This window comes from Mustela nivalis (assembly GCF_964662115.1).
Source record: "Mustela nivalis genome assembly, chromosome: 14".
NCBI classification, from domain to species: Eukaryota; Metazoa; Chordata; class Mammalia; order Carnivora; family Mustelidae; genus Mustela; species Mustela nivalis.
This window is the reverse complement of record NC_139033.1, coordinates 76,169,114-76,188,097: the sequence shown is the minus strand read 5'-3', so window position 1 is coordinate 76,188,097 and position 18,984 is coordinate 76,169,114. Positions and strand designations below refer to the sequence as shown.

Here is an 18,984-nt window from a genome sequence, read left to right as displayed (position 1 = left end):
TTGAATAGGGCAGCCTCTCTTCTTGGAACGCTTCCTACAATCTTTCCTGATAAATCCCTACTCATTGTTTAGGTCTCAGCTGAAATAATGCCCCTTGAGAGAAACTTCCGGACACACCCCTCATCCCAGCTAATCACACCGTATTCTGTTGTTGTCCATCATAAAGCTTTCACTTTTTGTCTCACAGTAGAATTAGTGATTTGGTTATCTGTCCGTGTGCTTATTTGTTAATGTCTCTCTCCCCTGCTAGACTTCAAGCTCCCTGTGGGCAGGGAGCCTGCCTGGCACACCCAGTTCTGTGTTCCTGACCCGACCATGAGTCGTGGGCACTCGGGGGGTGATCAGCGCACACTTATTAGTTCCATGAATACATCGCTGTGCCTTAGGGAGGAAGCAGTTTGAAAGGTGGTGTGTAATGTCACAATTATCAGTGTGGCATCAGGATTCAGCGTCATTAGAACCTGTGCAGTCTGCCCCAGGTGTCACCAAGAACCCATTCCACATTGGGTGTGAGGGGTGTTGGGCTGCACGTGCAGCCTCTTCTGAATCATTCCAGTCCTGCCTCCTGGCTCATTCCCTACATGCAGATAAAGGAAAAGCCAGAAAAAGCAATGCTTTAAATGCCTGCTAAAAACAACTTCCTGGGACACCTGGGTGGCTCAGTCCGTTGTACATCTGCCTTCAGCTCAGGTCATGGACCCAGGGTCCTGGGATCGAGTCTCACATTAGGCTCCTTGCTCGGTGGGGAGCCTGTTTCTCCCTCTGCCTGCTGCTCCCCCTGCTTGTACTCACTCTCTCTCTGACAAATAAGTAAAATCTTAAAATAAATAAATAAATAAATAAAAATGACTTCCTCTTCCTCATGCGGGAAGGATTTGCGGGCATGGCCTTCAAGCCCACAAAAATGAAAAACAAGTGCTTTTCAACTCCGAATCACATGGTCGGCCGTTCCTGGCTCGGTAAGTTATTAGACATAGGAACTTCATGCAGAATTTTATATCTTAGAGCCTTGATATGCCCTATCTTTGTCCTGCAAGGAGCACAAAATGGGCTAATGTAAATGGAAGTGCTTCTCCTGCTCTAAAGCTTGGACCACAGCATCCATGTGGCTTACTGCAGAGCTTGAAGGACAGTAAAATACTAGATACAATGATTTTGCTGATTTTAACAACTGACCACACTACTACCAGTTCCTTACTAATTGTTTTATATTTAGAATAATGAACAACTTGATATTCTTTCCACTTTAACAAGGATACTTAATACTAGACAGGAGCATAGTAGATGTGACCTAAATTCAGAAATATCATTTTCTAAATCAGTAGTCCATCGTCGGGATTCACCTACACAACACTTAACTTGTTTGAGCCTTCAGTTGATCTACTGGTAGTAGCTTTCTGTGCAATACCATACTAAAATCTCTGTTTTCCCTCACAGTTACATATAATAATGTATTTTGCTTGTAATAACACAAATCTTTACTTTCCCATTTGTAAAAGTAATATGTATTCATAAAAATCCAAATGATGTATAAATATAATAAGTAGCAAAAGAAAATCACTCATAAATGTCTTACACCAAATATTATAATAATAAGTAAGACCTCCAAGTAAATATAAACAAGTCTTATAAACAGGCGTCATTTGATGATAATTTTAAAAACCTCTCATACATGGGATTATTTCAAAAGACTGCTTCTACCTTGCATTTTTGTTTATGATACATTTTCAACCTATTGGCTATTAGTTTTTTTCAAGGTAAATGTGTACTTGAGAAGCCCATCCTTTTCAGCTGAACAATAAGAACCAAAATGTCCATTAACTATTCCCAGTGACTTTGCTATAGATAGCATAACTAAGAGATACAGAAATTGTTAGCAAGGCAAATAATGTGAGGATCTATGGTATTTCTTAAATGTCACATGGAAGAGGCAAGAAATGCAAGCTTCATGGCAAATGCCATTGCAGATTATTAATAAATACAGACATTATACTGGCTTTGACTTTATATAGCAGCAGTTCATCTGTATTTGCACAAGGGAACAGCCAAGGATATTGCAAATTTTAAATGCTAGCCTGTCATCAAGAATGAGGCTCACCTCCTGGGATGTTCCAAGAAAAGGCAGAAACACGCCAGGAGCGTTGAGTAAACTTTCAGGCTAAATTCGTGTGAATTACTGGGTAACCATAGGTTTCTAAGTTCTTTTGCAGCATCGGTGAACCTGGTGTCAACAAGGTTAAGGAAGGGGCTACGGCTGTTCTATATCGCCATCTAGCGGATAGTGACGTCCATGCTCTGAGGTGTATCTGCTGGGAGGGAGACTCGCCCTAGTTAGCAAGCTAGCTGATGAATATTATTGGATACACTGAAGATGAACTAGCCTTTGGGTTTTGGTTTCCTTTAGACTTTAAAATGTCTGTTTAGTGAAATAAATCTAGTATTTCATCATCTTTGGCCAACTTGGAGGAACAATGATCAGCATTTATAAGCACCATGTCTTCCTTTTTTCAAGAATTAAAAATGTATGTGTTAATATTTCCATTAAGTTGCTATCAATAATTAATTTTTTTAAAGATTTTATTTATTTATTTGTTAGAGAGAGAGAGCGCAAGAACAGGCAGACAGAGTGGTAGGCAGAGGCAGAGGGAGAAGCAGGCTCCCTGCCGAGTAAGGAGCCCTATGTGGGACTCCATCCCAGGACGCCGGGATCATGACCTGAGTTAAAGGCCGTCGGTTAACCAACTGAACCACCCAGGCGTCCCTCAATAATTAATTTTTAAAAATATTCTTTTACTCTCCTCCCCAACCTCTTCCTAACAACTTCACAAGTGTTCTGTGTAATATAAAACAAAAAAAATAATTCAAGTGTTCTTGCATTGTATTACCAATGGGTAAGCAACACATTAGTGGATCCTGACATCAATATAATGGGTCATGACCAGCACCAAAAAAAAAAAGAAAAGATCTATTTGTCATTTTTTGAGCCATCTCTGTACTGTTTTCCATTGCAGGACTCCATTTGTCTGAGTATCTAAAATAGTTAAACTCAGAGAAGCAGTAGAATGGTAGTTGCAGGGGCTGTGAGTGGAAGGAGAAGTGGGGAGGAAGTTAAGGAGTATAAAGCCTCAGTTACACAAGACAGATACATTCTGGTAACTGGTTGAGCAACATTGTGTCTAGAGTTAACAACACTGTATTGTACAATCAATTTGTTTAGAGAGTAGATCTCATGTTAAACTTTTCTACCAGAATTTGAAAAAAAAAAAAAAAAAAGAATCATTAAGGAAGACGGTGAACAAAAGAAAGAAATAAGAGAGAAAAGAAGGACTAAACTAGAATCCGAAATGTCAGAGTGCTTCTCACATGTATAAGTGAGTATTATTCTGTGAAACTTCTGTGACACACATGGGTGTTTGTGTGTACTAGGGCGGTGGGATGTAAAGGGCTTTTCATTCTGTGGGTCAAGTTCAAAAGCCTCTGCTCTATTGTTCTAAAAAAAAAAAAAATTAAACTAAGCTAAAATCCATGTTGTATATCAAGTGAATTAGGTTTCCTTGTATGTAAACATGCTTCTCTATCCCTATACAAGGCAGTTTGAAATTCCTGGAGGCAGCACATGGCATAACTTAGAGGCACATAAATTGCTGACTCAGTCTGCGCTTTCTCTTTCATGGAAAGATAAGGTAGGACCGATCTGGGAGCTTCATCCTGCTGAGCACAGCCTTTGAAGCAGGACAAAGCTGGTTTTGAATTCTGCTCCACAAACTTCTAGATGCATTTTAGCCTTTGTGAGTGTCAGCGTCCTAACCTGAAAATGAAGCCAATGATTCTGACCACATGAAGCTCTGGTGAGAGTCTAATGGTAATGTAGCAATGAGTCACCAACTCACTGTTAAATACTTCCTTTATTGCCCTAAAGGTCTATATCTTAGCATTGTAAATATCCCTAAGTCAATTTAAAATCTACTCTCAAACTGGAATCCCACTAAGGATTTTTTTCTTCTTCAGGGCAGTCCGGTGAAAGCTTAATACTCTCATCTCTTATTCAGCTTATGAATATGTTCAATTAATTAATTAATTAATTATAGATTTATTTATTTGACAGAGAGAGAGAGACAGAGGGACAGGGAAACACAAGCAGGGGAGTGGGAGAGGGAGAAGCAGGATTCCTGTCGAGCAGGGAGCCTGATGCAGGGCTCCATCCTAGGACCCTGGAATCATGACCTGAGCTGAAGGCAGATGCTTAACAACTGAGCCACCCAGTTTAATTTATTAGAACTCTCAGTGGAAGTGTGTTCCTGGCTTCTGTAGTGCCTTCTCTATTTTACAGAGAACATGGATCTCGCTTGGTTTTTCCTTCTCCAAGTGGCGCATGCCATCCTGGAGGCCTTACTACCCAAACATAACAATGGTGTTTTGTGTGAGCAGAGCAGGTCCTGGGAGGAGAGCGAGGACCCAGTTCCATTCCCTTTATAGAGATATCGTCAACATAGAACATTATTCTAGTTTCAGGAGTACCACGTAATGATTCAATATTTGTATATATTACAACACGGTTACCACAATAATTCTAGTTAACAACCATCACCGCACATAGTTACTTTTTTTTCTTGTGATGAGAACTTTGAAGATGTATTCTCTTAGCAACTATCTCATGAACAGTACAGAATTGTTAACCAGAGATACCGTGCTGTACATTACATCCCCAGAATCTATTTATTTTATAACTGGGAGTTTGGACCTTTTGACTGCCTGCCCCCATTTTGCCCACCCCCACTTCCCACCTCTAGCAACCACCAATCCGTTCTGTCTATGGGGTCAGCTCTATTTTGTGGTCCTTCCCTTCAGCCCGGTGTCTCCTCAGTCCCTTTCTGCTTCTTCCTCCTTCCTTCTGCAAACTGCAGCAACCTTATCTCAGAAGAAACTGAACTGACAAACTCCTGCTCAAAATAACACCTATCGTGCTTCCTCAAGAGAGGGTCCCGGTGAGGAAATAAGAAAATGAATGTGCAAGCTGTGAGAACAATGGCGGTCATACCAACGTCAAGTGTTGTGTTCAGGTACTGTGAATCCATTCATGGTAATGTTGGTGAAGCCGTAACGTGATAAAGGTCCCTGGGTCTGTGTGACCTTGGGCAAGTTGTCCAGCCTGTTAAACCTCAGTTTCCTCATCTCTAAATCATAGAGAATAGTGCCTACCCCTGCCCATTTACAGGACTCTTTTAGAACAGGTAGTGCAGAGAGACCCCCCGAAACAGGTCTTGGCCATAGTAAATGATTGCCTCAGACTGAATGTTTATATTCCCAAAAGTTCATACATTGAAACCTAATCCCTACTGTGATGACCTTTGGAGGTGGAGCTTTGGGGAGGTGATGAAATCACAATGGTGGAACACTCATGAATAGGGTTAGTGCCTTTATGAGCAGAGAAGGGAGATTGAGCTCTTTCTCTCTCCCCAGCAAACCGGGAGAAGGTGGCCGTCAGAAAACCAGGAAGAGAGTTCTCACTAGACAATTCTGCAGCACCTTGGTCTCAGACTTCAAGGGCCAGTGGCTGTTGTTTAAGCCCCCTAGACTGTGCTACCTTCATTATAGAGCTAGAACAAAGACAGTGATCAGTAAATATTGGTGCTTGTTATTGTTCTGTCTTCCCAGATTTTGTGATCTCGAAGGACACAGAAAAGTCATCCTTAAAGTTAAGGAAGCACTCTCCTCTACCATTTTTTGGTGGAATCTTAGCTCATACCCTGTGCACTCTTCATAGTGACGGAGATGACTTTCAGTAGTCATGCTGCTGGTCCGTGCATGTTGATGGTCCGTTCCCCAAAGATCATCAAAACAAACGTAGAGCAAGCAAAGGTGTTTATTAGACTTAGTGCAAAAGAAGAAAGCATCCCTCTGGCAGTTGTGAGTCAGGAGACAGAGCTCAAGGAAGGATATTTATAGGGTTTGGAGGTCAGGGCTCAAGCGGTGGAAGATGGGTCTGTTGAGGCAGAGAAAGCACCAGGGCTGGGCTCGGGGTGGCAGGACACAGCAAGGTGAAGGTATGCAGCAGTAAACTGCTATCTAATGTTTTCTCAGGTAGGCACACCTTTTTCCTGAATAAAGTCATTTGCAGAAATTTCCTGAAGCAAACAGTAAAGTTATTTATTGGTGTACGATCTTATTTTCCTAGGCAAGGATTTCCTGGAACAAATGGCTATTTTATGTTAACACAGATGGACTCGGTTCTCATCATTCTGTGTTTAGTTAATGTGTATTTGATGTTATATTATATAACTGTGCCTCAAACCATTGATCTTGAAAATGATATTATTTAGGACAACACAGAAGTAAATTAAGTTTAAAGATAAAAAGCTGAGTTGATTAAAGAAAGACAATGGTGTAGGTGATACTCAACCCTGACAAAAACAGTATAGTATATGAAAGACTGAGGTGTGAAAAACACTGTTCAGTACTGGGAGACTGTCCTGGTGGAGAGATTGTCCTGCTAGACTGGAGGACAATCTATTATGGGGAAGGTTGGAACTCATAGTTGAATCATCAGAGAGAACCATGGGAGGAATCAGGAGATTGGCAGAGTCAATTGTGTGGCCTGGGAGGGGCCCTGTGCACCAGGGCTTTGGTGTCTTCTCTGTTGTGCAAATGAACTGAGAAATAGAAAAGTCCCCCCATCTGGAAACTCTGACTTACTGGTGGGTCTACTTGGGGCTTGAGCTTTCAAACAGGAAGTAGCAGCTGCTGTTGGAAGAGCCTACGTAAGACAGATGTAGTCCCCAACAGTAGCACCTGCCATTGTGGCCACCCAGATGCCGACTGCCTGGTGTAGCAAAGAGGTGCTGAGACTCAGGGAAGGACAAACCAACCAGAATGCCCTGGCCGGATATTTTTGATGAACTGAAAAGGATCGAGGAAGAGGCAAGGGCAGCTCCTGGTCTTCTAGAAGCCAGAGCCGTAACAACTTCTGTGGTGGGGCTGGTGACGGGGAAAGAGGGCAAATCCCAGGCAATTCAGGCCAAAGTCAGTGTGAATTTAAGGAGAGGAAATTTGGGGACCAGATAGAGAAAGGCCTTTTTTAGGTAGAAAGCCCAAAGACGAGGGAAGAATCCTGGAGGGTCTGCTGTCCTCAGGTGGCTGCTCAGATAAGACAAAGTGTGGTCCTGGGTCAGGGGATGATGGGGGTGGGAAAGGAGCTGGCACAAGGAAGCAGCTCCTTTATGTTGCTGAGACTCTCATCCCTGGGTTCATCAATGACACGACTTGAATCATCCTGAGACTTAAATCTGAGAGCTTCGCAGAACATTCTTCTCAAACCAAAGTGGATGGGGCTTACCGTACAAGGCGACTGGGAAAGGAACCATCCTGAAAGCAACCGTATTACCTTTTCTCCAAGACATGGGCCAAATACTGCCAGTATTCTGGAAATCAGAAATTCCTAATGAATTTGTGTGGTGGCTGTAGTTTTACTCACTGCTTTGTTACCCCATCAGCTCCCCTGACCAGTGTTGCGTCGTGGCTGGAGTATGGTTTTAGTAACACCAGACTCCCTAGGAAACTTCACCAGTAACAAGTGACCTAAAAGATTAACAACAACTCAAAAATAAAGCAAAAGGAGACCCTGGCCTTACCTGCACCAAAAAGAAAAAAAAAAAAAAAGGGAAAAAATCTAAGAAGTAAAGTGGAAGACTCACCAAAATGTGGACATTTGAATATTTACTATTATTCCTTAAGAGAAAACAACTAGAGAAGGAAAATGTCCACAGATTTTTCCAGCCAGTCGAGATCCCGGGAATGTCTCTGTGTGGAAGACAAGAGAGAGCCCCTAGGCTTATATTTTTGCCTGTTTTTTTCCTGTTTGGGTAACATGAGCTGGAAGAAAGAATATCAGTTAATACATGGGGAGAATCGCAACCCAAGAAATCTAAAACATATAATAAAAGTTTCCTCCTTCTTTTCTGTTCGTTTTTGATATTGGTGCTAAACTTCCAAGTGTCATAATTTAAAAGGAAATTTCATGCCCTTCTTATTTATTTTTAGGATGAAGGATGATACCATTATTGTTTTTTTATGTGACTTTCTTTGAAAAATGCAGTATCATATTTCTTCAAAAGAAATTTAAAATTTTTTTTTGAAGATTTTATTTATTTGAGAGAGAGAGAAAGAGAGAGAGAGAACACAAAAGAGAGCATGAGCAGGTGGGAGGGACGGAGGGAGAGGGAGAATCAGACACTCTGCTGAGCAGGAGGCCTGAAACAGGGCTCCATCTCAGGACCCTGGGATCATGACCTGAGCCCAGGGCAGACGGGTAACCAATGATGCTTGTGGAACAGCATCTACAAGAGGACACTTATAAAGATGCTTGAGCAAAAAGAAAATTATTACCCTTGAAAGAAAAGAAATTGTTGGGCCCCTCAGTACCAGTCACCATACACAAGTCGATACCCACCCAGAGCCTGGTGTTTTCATGTTTGTGCCGTGTCCTGGTGGTGTTAATGAAGACCAAGTGACAGGGTATATGCAGAACGCTTGGGACATTATCAAGACTTAATACATATTAGCTGGTAGCTATTGTTTTTTATGAATCTGAAGAGGGGTTTTGTATGGGGATTCCTGCTTCCCGTGGGCCTGGCGGGAGAGGAAGGTGGTCTGGAGAAGAGGGGGGCCAGGGAGAGGGCACACGGGCAAAGCTCCACTGTCTTCGGGAAAATAAACGGTTAGTTGGCTTATGTCGTCTATATTCCCCGTTTAAAAAAAAAAAAAATAGGAAAGGGAACAAAAAAGAAACAATAAGAACAACAAAAAAAAATCAGCAGAAACAGCAAACCTGTTTCTGGAAGGCAAAAGGAAGAAGAAGGAGGAGGAGGAAGAGACTGAGGGAAACTAGTGAGAGAATCTGATATTGTGACCCTGGGCCTACAGGGAAGGTTTCCACGTGACGGCCTATTTGAACCAAGGCTGTTTGAAGGAAGAAAACTCCGCAGACAAAATCAGAAAAATAGGAAGAACGAAGGCGAGCGGGGAAGCCGCACAGCCCGTGGCATGGAGGGGTATGTGCAAATAAAGGGGTAGTGCCTGAAAAAGGATAGATTTTTAAAAGTATGTAGATGTACCCAGTTATAATTTTATCAAACGTTATACTCACCTTGACAATAAATAGAAGACAACTGGCATAATGTCAACATATTGTTTGGTCAAGTTCCGAAGATACTTAAATTCAGTTTGACAAGTATACAAAACATTACAAAATACAATTATTTAAAAATTGTTTTAATTGTTTTATCGTTGTTTTAGTTGATTCCTGGGCTATTGCTTTTGATAAGTAAATCCTCCCTCATTTTGCTGGTACCTCCAAGGCAGTGACTGACACATTTATGTATACTCACAATTAAAGCAAAAACACAGGAACTCCTTGGGTGGTGGGGTGCTTGGGTGACTCATTCATTTAGGGGTCCAACTCTTGATTTTGGCTCATGTCGTGATCTCAGGGTCGTGAGATCGAGCCCTGCATCAGGCTCCACACTCAGTGGGGAGTGTGTTGGAGATTTTTTCACTCTCCCTCTACCCTTGCCCTGTATTCTCCCTTTGAAATAAGTAAATAAATCTCAAAAAAAAAAAACCACAAAAAACTCCTTAGGTAGGATAGGATGCTGGGTATGTCACACTACCGGGACATGTGCCACAGGGTCCTTATTTTTAAAAGAATTTCCATCCAGTCTAGTCCTTGTTTTTGAATGCCCTGCCCTGCACTTCTCCAGATGTGGCCTGAAACCCACGTGTATTTTAAGCACCTGTTGATTTGTTTCTCTCCCCCTCGGACTCCAAACTGAAAGGGCAGATGGTGAATAGTTGTTGACTTAGAGCAAAGATCTGTAGGAGGAGAGGGGGCAAGCCCTTTGGGGAGGTGCACCAGCAGAGGGAATAGCAGAGCAGGTGCCCACGACCGAAAGGGCTGGGCATGTTTCAGGAGCAGGTATGGGTGGGTAGTGCGGATTCATTAGAGTGATTAGAGGGAGGCGGTTAGAGCAGAGAAGGATCTTGGTTAGAGAGGTTAAAATGGGGCTTGCAGATTGGGTAGGACCCGGAAGGTCACTGTAAGAAACTGGCCTTTTATTCTGAATGAGCTGGGAGTCCATGGAGGGTTTCGAGCAGACGGTGATATGATCTGGATTTTCAAGTTAAAAGGCTCCTTCTGGCTGCTCGACTGAGAATCAGCAGGAGAAAGCAAAGACTAAAGTAGCAAAGACAGTGGGCAGGCTATTGTAGCCATCCAGACAAGAAACCGTGGCAGCTTCCCCCGTAGAGTGTTCACGTCAGCTTCTGGATTCACTGAGCAGGCTGTGAACTGGGAGAGCGAGGGAGATGAGCACGACCCCAAGGCCATTGGTCTGCGTGGCTGGAGGATGGAGTCACAGTGTTCTAGGGGGCACATGGGGAGCAGGTGCACTGTGTGGGAAGCCCAGGAGTTTGGTCATGGGTGTACTAAGTTTGAGTTCCTTATTAGGCACGTCTTTCTTTTTTATGTTGAATTCTGCATCCAGATTGGAGAGCTGGTGGTGTTTCTTTTTCAGTATGACAGTCTATCAGGAACTGAAAGTTTTCATAACAGTCTGGCAGGAACTGAAACCATGGTGGAGGGGAGGAGAGGGGAGGGTTTGAGTGTTTTTGTTTAAATAGGAGGAGACAGGGGCGCCTGCCTGGCTCGGTTGGAAGAGCATAGTGACTCTTGATCTTGAGGTCATGAGTTCGAGCCCTATGTATACTTAAAATTAAAAAAAAAAAAAAAAGAGAGAGACAGATTTGCAATCACAATCCCATTGTTCTTTAGTGATGAACACATTTGAGGCAGTCTTCAACAGCTGGCGCAGGGCTATTAGTGCTCCGTGTTGTGGGTTTTTGGATTAAGGTAGTTCTGAGGGAAAGTTTGGAATTTGAAAATGCATGTGGGGCTCTGGAGAGGCACGTTGCCTTGGGCCCTGAACATCCCCAAGTTCTCCTGCTCAGTGCGCCTGACGGTTAGGTTCATGCTTGTCCTGATACAGAGCAGTTTCCCTCGTTAGTTAAAGTAGGTCGTGGCAGAGGAGGAATGGCTTGTCTGTTGCCAGCTTAAGGGCTGGGGCCTTGACCCCGTGTCCTTCTCCTTCAAGGCAACCCGCTGCATGTTCAGATGTCATTGTGGGCTCATGTTGTAATCCCTGTGTTATATCTGGGCAAGGGAACTAAAACAAAGGTGCAAGTATTGCTTGCTCTGTTGTTAGTAACGAAGTCCTTTGTCTCTGACCCAGGAATCTCATGTCTGCCAGCACCCAGGAAACAGGAACAGAGTAATGGTTAGAGTATAAGTTGTGTAAAATTTCAGATCCTTCACATCCCTTGATGGGCCACATCTCCCTCAAAGGAGTTGTCCGAAGCCCATGCTGGGATAGAGAGGTAGCTTGAGTGAAACACACAAAAGGTCAGGGCAGTTGGCCCAGACCCAGGGACGGACTCTATTTCCTCCTGTTGACTATGCTTCTGGATGAAGTACTTGATGGGACAAGAATGAAGAACACTGAGCTGAAGACCTTAGGCTAGTTTTCAGTGTGTTTATACTCCTTCACTCACCATATAGTAAAAGGGAGTCATTTCTGCAATTCCTTAGGATTCGGTACAGGATGGGGGCAGGTAGAAATGTCATTTTTAGGGTAAAGACAGCAGATCTTGGCTGCTGAAAATAAAGGAAATCCTGGTCCACTTGTGCCTAAGGATGGGCGGGGAGTCAGGCCACAAAAAAATCCAGCACCTTTATTTTTACAAAGAGAATCCATTTGGATATATTTTTAAGAAACTCAGAGACTGACTAGGCCCCTGGGATGCTGAACCCTCTCCATTCACGCTCAATGCCCTTGAGACCACCTCCCTCCCTTATGGAATTGAACCAGCCAGCAGATACCCATAGCAAATGTTGTGCTGGGGTGGGGGAGCAGGTACAAAGACCTAGAAGAGTCCCTGATTGTCTAAAGGAACAGTAGGAAGGGGACACCATTTCCTTAAGTGTCAGCTTTTCAGAAATGTATAGTACTAATTTAGTAATGTCCCAACTTTACGCAGTATGACAAATCTCATCTTTATACTATGTGCCGTGCAATCCCTCTTCCTTCTATGGAGACTCATCTTTTGAGAGTTAACATCAGGGATGAAAAAAGGAGGGAGATTAAGATGGTCTGGAACCAGACCATCTGGAACCATCAACACAAAGAGCACATAGATGAATCGATCATTGTAGCAATAGATGAATCGATCATTGTAGCAATAGGTTTGAGTGAGGTACAGTGAAATTTCATATTCCCTCCAGTGATTTCCTTAGTGTTCCCCTCTGACTACCCCAGCCCTTCTGGCTGGCCACAGGCTGTTCTTAGAGGGTTGAAGGAGAGGATTAGAAAGGCGCACTGTGACAAAAGATACACAGATAAGTTCATCCCGATCTACTTACTTAATTTAGCTCATATTTTTGCCCCAAGACAGTAAGAAATCCTTGAGTCCATTGCTTGCTTTTGCCCTTCTGAACTACGCTGCCATCCCAAATAGACGAGGATGCAGGAAGATGATGGAATTTAGAGAGGCTAGAAACCATTTTGGTAAGAAGTAGGGACCTCTGACTCCTATCCACGTGTGGTCATTTTGTTTTATGTGGTATGTTGGCCGAATGCAAAAAGCATCCCATTGTCTTTTCTCATGCAAAATAGTCTACCTCCTCTCAATTTGCAAAATTTCTTGCTTACCTCTTTTACTCAGTATTCCAAGTCTTTATATAAAATGACAGACATCATGTCTCAACCTGAAATCCAGATCACTGATACCCAAATTAGATTCTAGCCATTTCCGCCCTCTTTTGCCATCATGTCATCCAACAAAAAACACATTAATTGTGAACAGTCTCAGAATTAGTTCTCCTGCAATATAGTTGGTGAATTAATGGAAGTTTCCGCATCATTTAAAGAATGAAGAACACGAACACAAATGCTTACTGTGTCTATGGCAGGGATTTTGTGGGCAATCATTAGCTACTGGAATCCAGAGATAGAGAGGTAATTACTTGCTTCCCTGGGGAATGGTCTGTTGAGAAAAACACTTTCAGTTTTGTTGTGGGGAAGTAACATTAGGGTTAGAAAGGAAAAAAACAGCACTTTTCAAGTGTTCTGGGAAGGATGGACTGATGTCTGAGGACGGAAGCATTTGTGTTAGGGAGTTTTGAGTAGAGACGTGTTCTTTCAGATTCTGAGCCCTTTTTTAATGGGTTCTAGACCTCCTCCAGATTCTGGAGTTGGGTAGACTGAAAGGACTATTTTTTAAAAAAATATGATATCATGGACAGCAGAACATTAGCTTTCCACTGGGAGGCCTCTATTCATCTGTTGTCCACTCTTGGAACATAGGATCCTCCAACACCAGCCACATGTGATTATTATAAACTCTCAGTGGGGCCAGCATGAATTGGGCTGTGTTGTAAATATGAAAGACACACCAGATCCCGAAGACTTAGTATGACAAAAACAGACTGAACCATCGCATTAATTTTTACAATGCTGACACTCAAAGTGATAATATTTTGGATACATTGGACTTAATAAAATAGAATATTATAATTGGCTCCATCTGTCTCTTTTTTTTTTTCACTTAAAAATGTGATCACTCTAAAAAAATTTTTTTTAAAAGATTTTATTTATTTATTTGACAGACAGAGATCACAAGTAGGCAGAAAGGCAGGCAGAGAAATAGTGGGGGTGGGATGGGGAAGCAGGCTCCCTGCCGAGCAGAGAGCCCCATGTGGGGCTCCATCCCAGGACCCTAGGATCACGACCTGAGCCGAAGGCAGAGGCTTTAACCAGCTGAGCCACTCAGGCTCCCCAATCACTCTAAAATTTTAAGTTAGATGTGTTTCCTTGGGAAAGCACTGTTCTAGAAATTTAGAACAATAGATTAACTGCATGTCTGAAAAGGAGAAGGAACATAGAGGGAAAAAGAAAAATGTTTTGGCTTTCCGTCTTCCTCTAGGTCTTGAGGAATTTAGTGAAGGAAAAAGATTTTTTTTTTCTTTCTAAGAATTTTAGAGCTAAGGCCATTAGAAATGATCGAATCTGGTATTTCTCAAATTCGAGATCTTAGGTATCTTTGAATGTAATCTATAATTGCAGAGGAGTCTGCAGAACCCCCTTGAGAAGCAATGATAGAATCAGGAAACTTATTTTGTAGATTTAGGAAACCAAGGTTCAGGGAGACTAGGTGACTTCAGGGCAGTGAAGACCCAATATTGGAAACCAGCTCCCCCTGCCCAGCCTACTCTCTGGTACCCTATGGGAATGTTTGTTTTTTAACAAGCAGTAAATTCCACTCTTTTATCTCCAACAAGATGTCAGTATACATGGAAAAGTGAGATATGTCTCTATAGCAAAAGGAGAGTATGTCAGGATAGACTTGAGGGTATCTAAAAAAAGGTCAAATTCAGCTCACTTCCTTTCACTCAGCTGCTCTATTTCTATCTCCCTTTTCTATCCCCAGTATTCCTAAAATCCTCATTTGGATTTTATATTCTATTTTCTGGCACCCCGATGAGGCTTTTAAAAAACTTATTTTGATATCTTTCTCTCTGGATCCACACATGATCTGAGGAGATTATATTTTCTTTGCAGATTCCTCTCTTCTTCAAACTCAGAAGTTTCCTCTTCAAAATATATACCCTGGGGGCATCTGGGATGGGCTCTCTGCTCAGCAGGGAGTCTGCTTCCCCACCCCCCCCACCTGCCTCTCGGCCTACTTGTGATCTCTGTCAAATAAATAAATAAAATCTTAAGAAATATATATATACATATGTAAATGTATATATGTATATATATATATATACCCTTTACCTGCTCCATGTCTTGTCTTTAAGATTACTGTCAGTAAAAACAAACTCCATGTATCAACCATGTCTTATGGTTTCTCTGATGCTAAGGCAGCTAACTGAGAGGCTGGCCCCAGACAGTACTCTCTGATAAACTTCTCAGAGCTTCCTTCCGTAGTAGCACAGTGTTTCCCTCCAACATAAAACACCCCCAGAATATGCCTGTGACCCGTCCAGACTTCCTATACCTTTCCCCTCCCTTGGTGTTCATGACACTGGAGTGGTATCTCTCGGGAAGCCTCTGCCGTGGCGTTTCCTCATCAGAGAAAGTCTAGCCTTTCATTGAAGTTCTTGGCCCCTGGGGAATTATGGAATTCCCCAGGGAATTGGCCTCAGTGGAACTGGCCTCAGTGATTACACGAGAGAGTTCTCCACTTCTCTTCATCCACTCGGAATGCTTTACAGTTATCAAATATAACTAGAACTGTCGGTAGTCTTTAAGAAAATTGACACAACCCACCAGTCCTTTCTCTCTGTATCTGCTATTCAAAGAAAATTAAGATTTTGGAACCTTTGTGATTACTTTCCAGAGGAAAGATGTTATGAGGAAATCATGCAAGGAATTGACTCATGCAGGGTAAGTAAGTGTATCTCAGTTCACTTGGTGATGACTAACAGCATTCTTCTGGCTGTTAAAAGCAATGATTTCAATTATTATATTGTGTAACCAAAAGATGGCAGTGCTCACTCTTCCTGTTTTCTCTGTTAGGACAAAATGGAAAGGTCATCGTGTTCTTACTTCCATTTTTCCTTTACTCAACACAAAGGGAAAATCGTGAGTAAAAGTTACATAATCAAATAAGTGAAATCTATCCCGAGCCTCTTTAGTACAACACTAATAATCTGCGAAGGATAATTCCATAGCAACAAGAATAAAAGACATTTTCTTTTATTTACTTGATTTACTTTTCTGATACTGGATCGTTGCTTCTATTTCTAAATATTTAAAGCACTGTCTCCAGCGAACCTCCAAGCTACCTTTCAAAAGACAGAGAAAAGGTAGATTTCACTGGTAGCTGGTAGTTCGTGTCTATATGTGCCAAGGGAATATTGACTAAAATAAAATTCGGTAATAGTGATAGTGCATTTCTTGGTTGTTACATTTTTCCAAATTATTGCCGCATTAACCCCATCCTATCTTTTCTTAGGCATCAATTTATCCTTCAAATCCTAGCAATTTTTTTTCTTTTCTAACATTACTTCCTTGTAAGATGTGTCTCTTAACAATTAGACCAAAGATTGGGTCATTTAGAGTATTATACCTAGACAAGGTGCATTTATTTATTTATTTTTAAAAGATTTTATTTATTTACTTGACAGAGAGAGATCACAAGTAGGCAGAGAGGCAGGCAGAGAGAGAGGAGGAAGCAGGCTCCCTGCTGAGCAGAGAGCCCAATGTGGGACTCGATCCCAGGACCCTGAGATCATGACCTGAGCCGAAGGCAGTGGCTTAACCCCCTGAGCCACCCAGGCGCCCGACAAAGTGCATTTAAATAGGAAACCATACAGTCTGGCAGAGCCAACAAAAAATTTAATTCTACTGGCACTGAATTCCTCCAAAAATAATGATTTCAACTCATCCTATTTATTGATGAATTGGGTGGCTACATGCAGGGCAAATTTGTGGATATCTGTGTTGATAGACTGTGCGTTGTAGACAGGCCTGAACTCACAGACCTTGCTAGGCACTGTGATTGGAAACAAGTTACTCAACTTTGGGCAAGTTTGATCCTATGGAAAAATGGTGATGAAATACCCAATTTGCGGGCCTGTTGTGAGAATAAGGTGAAATAATCAGTATACGTGGAACTAGCAACCTTGTGCCTGGGAAACAGGGGTCCGTCAACCTAAGCCTTCTTTCCTATTAAGTAAACACACACTTACATCCATCATTATTGTTAGATGGCCAGTAAGAGAAAATAAAGAAGAGGACTATACTTGTACAAAGGTTCTATCCCTTTGAGAAGAAATGCTTAATTGATTTTCACATTCCATAGGAATTATTGTTTAAATCACTCATTCAGTAATTCCTTTGGTTGTAAATATCATTTACTGAGTGCAGGGTCTTCCTAAGGGTTGTATGGATTGACTCCTTTAATTCTCATTGCTCCTGTGACAAGATACCATCATCTGCATTTCATAGCTGGAGAAATGGAGTTAAGAGCTGTTAAGTAACTTGTCCAAGGCCCCACAGCTAATAAGATGGAAACCCCAGCATGCAAACCCAGGAAGTGTGTCTCTAGAATCTAGGTTCCTAACCATTATGCTATTCCACATCTCTATTTACCCTGGTTAAAAAGAAGAGGGTCAGTGCCTTGAAAGGGAGTCTTCTTCTTTTTCTCCTCCTCCTTCTCTTCTTCTGTTCTTTAAAAAAAAATGATTTCACTGTGGCGAGAACACTTGAGATGAGATCTACCCTCTTAACAAATGTTTAATTGTATGATACAGTATTGTTATCTCTAGGTACAATGTTGTATAGCAGATCTCTAGAACTTTCTCATCTCACTCAGTCAAAACTTTGTGCCCGTTGATGAATAACTCCCCATTTTTCCTTTCCTCCAGCCCATGAAAACCACCATTTTACTCTAATGAGACAATGAATTTGACAATTCTAGGTCCCTATGTAAGTGGAATCATATAGTATCTGTTTTTCTGTGACTGGCTTATTTCACTTAGCTTTATGTCCTCAGGGTTCATCGTATTGTCACATACTGCAGAATTTATTTTTCAAGGCCGAATACTATTCCATTGTATGACTATACTATATTCTCTTTGTCTGTTCATCCATGGATGGATATTTAAGTTGTTTACACATCTTGACTGTTGTGAAGAGTGCTTCAATAAACACAAGAGTGCTAATGTCTGTTCAAGCTCCTGATTTTATTCCTTTAAAGAAAGATCCAGAAATAGGATGACTAGATCAGATGGTCTTTCTACATTAGTTTTTTTGAGGAACCTCCCTATTGTTTTCCGTAGTGGCTACACCATTTTGCTTCACCCCCAGCAGCATACGAGGCTCTCAGTTTCTCCACATCTTCACCAAAATTTATTGTCTGTCTTTTGGTAGTACCCGCCCTGACAGATGTAATGCGGCAGCAGGGATATTTTCATACTCTGTAATCCCAGCCCAACGGCAATGTGGCTGGCTGCTGAGTCAAAGGGTCCCTAGCACTAAAATAAGTAGTGTCAACAACGAGGACATAGAATTTTGGGTGGGCCCCCCATGAGAGTTGTTCAGCTGAGCCTGAGCAGGTAGCCATCGAAAATGAAAAGACGGGGCATCTGGGTGGCTCAGGTGGTTAAGTGATTGCCTTTGGCTCAGGTCATGATCCTGGAGTCCTGGGATTGAGTTCCACATGGGACTCCCTGCTTAGCGGGGGAGTCTGCTTTTCCCTCTGATCTTTTCCCTTCTCATACTCTCTCTCTCAAATAAATAAATAAATAAATAAAATCTTAAAAAAAAAATAAAAGAAGTGTGCCTTGCTTAATGGCTAGGGCAGCTCTCTCCTGTACTCTGATTCCTTCATCTTCACCCTGGCTTTCAGCTGCTTTAAGGAAAAAAAAAAAATGCTCACAGGCAGGGCTAAGTTCTCCCTGTCCCCAAGCAGAACAGAGGTCATATACAGCCATCCAAGTATTCTGGGGGAACTTTGGTGATGGATTGGAGAGGGCCTCAAACTCCTAGGGCTATCTTGAATATAGACACCCAAGTGATCACCATATCTTCAGGGAGAAGGGCACTCGGATTTGACCGATGGGATTTAAGGAAGGATCTCACTGGGAAAAGGAAGCTAACATGAACTTGTGGGTGGGGACTTTGGGGCAAGTCAGCACACGGTTGTTACATGGACGTTTGAATGTATAGGAGGAACTAGGGTGTTAGAGACTTGTACTTCCCTATCCCGTAAGTGCCATAGGGGACCCTCCTGATCTGGACGAGCCATTGGGGTAGAAGTGCTGGCGAGGCAAAATTCCCTTCTGTTTGGCACTAGTGAGTGAGTCAGGATTTACTTAGTGCCTCTATCCTCTGATGTTCACTAAAGAGATGATATCCTGTTGTGACA

At 42.2% G+C, this 18,984-nt stretch overlaps 1 long non-coding RNA gene across 5 annotated transcripts in view; it reads left to right on the top strand.

Moving 5' to 3' along the window:
- The first annotated feature begins 2,919 nt into the window (after positions 1–2,919).
- LOC309847325 overlaps positions 2,920–18,984 on the top strand; it is a 77,572-nt gene continuing 61,507 nt past the window's right edge. For 3 of the 5 annotated variants that reach the window (XR_014302396.1, XR_014302397.1, XR_014302399.1), the window contains exons 1-2: positions 2,920–3,371; positions 3,590–5,060. This is a non-coding gene — a long non-coding RNA (uncharacterized lncRNA). The remainder of the gene's footprint in view (positions 3,372–3,589; positions 5,061–18,984) is intronic. The other 2 variants (XR_014302395.1, XR_014302398.1) reach the window with 2 other exon arrangements.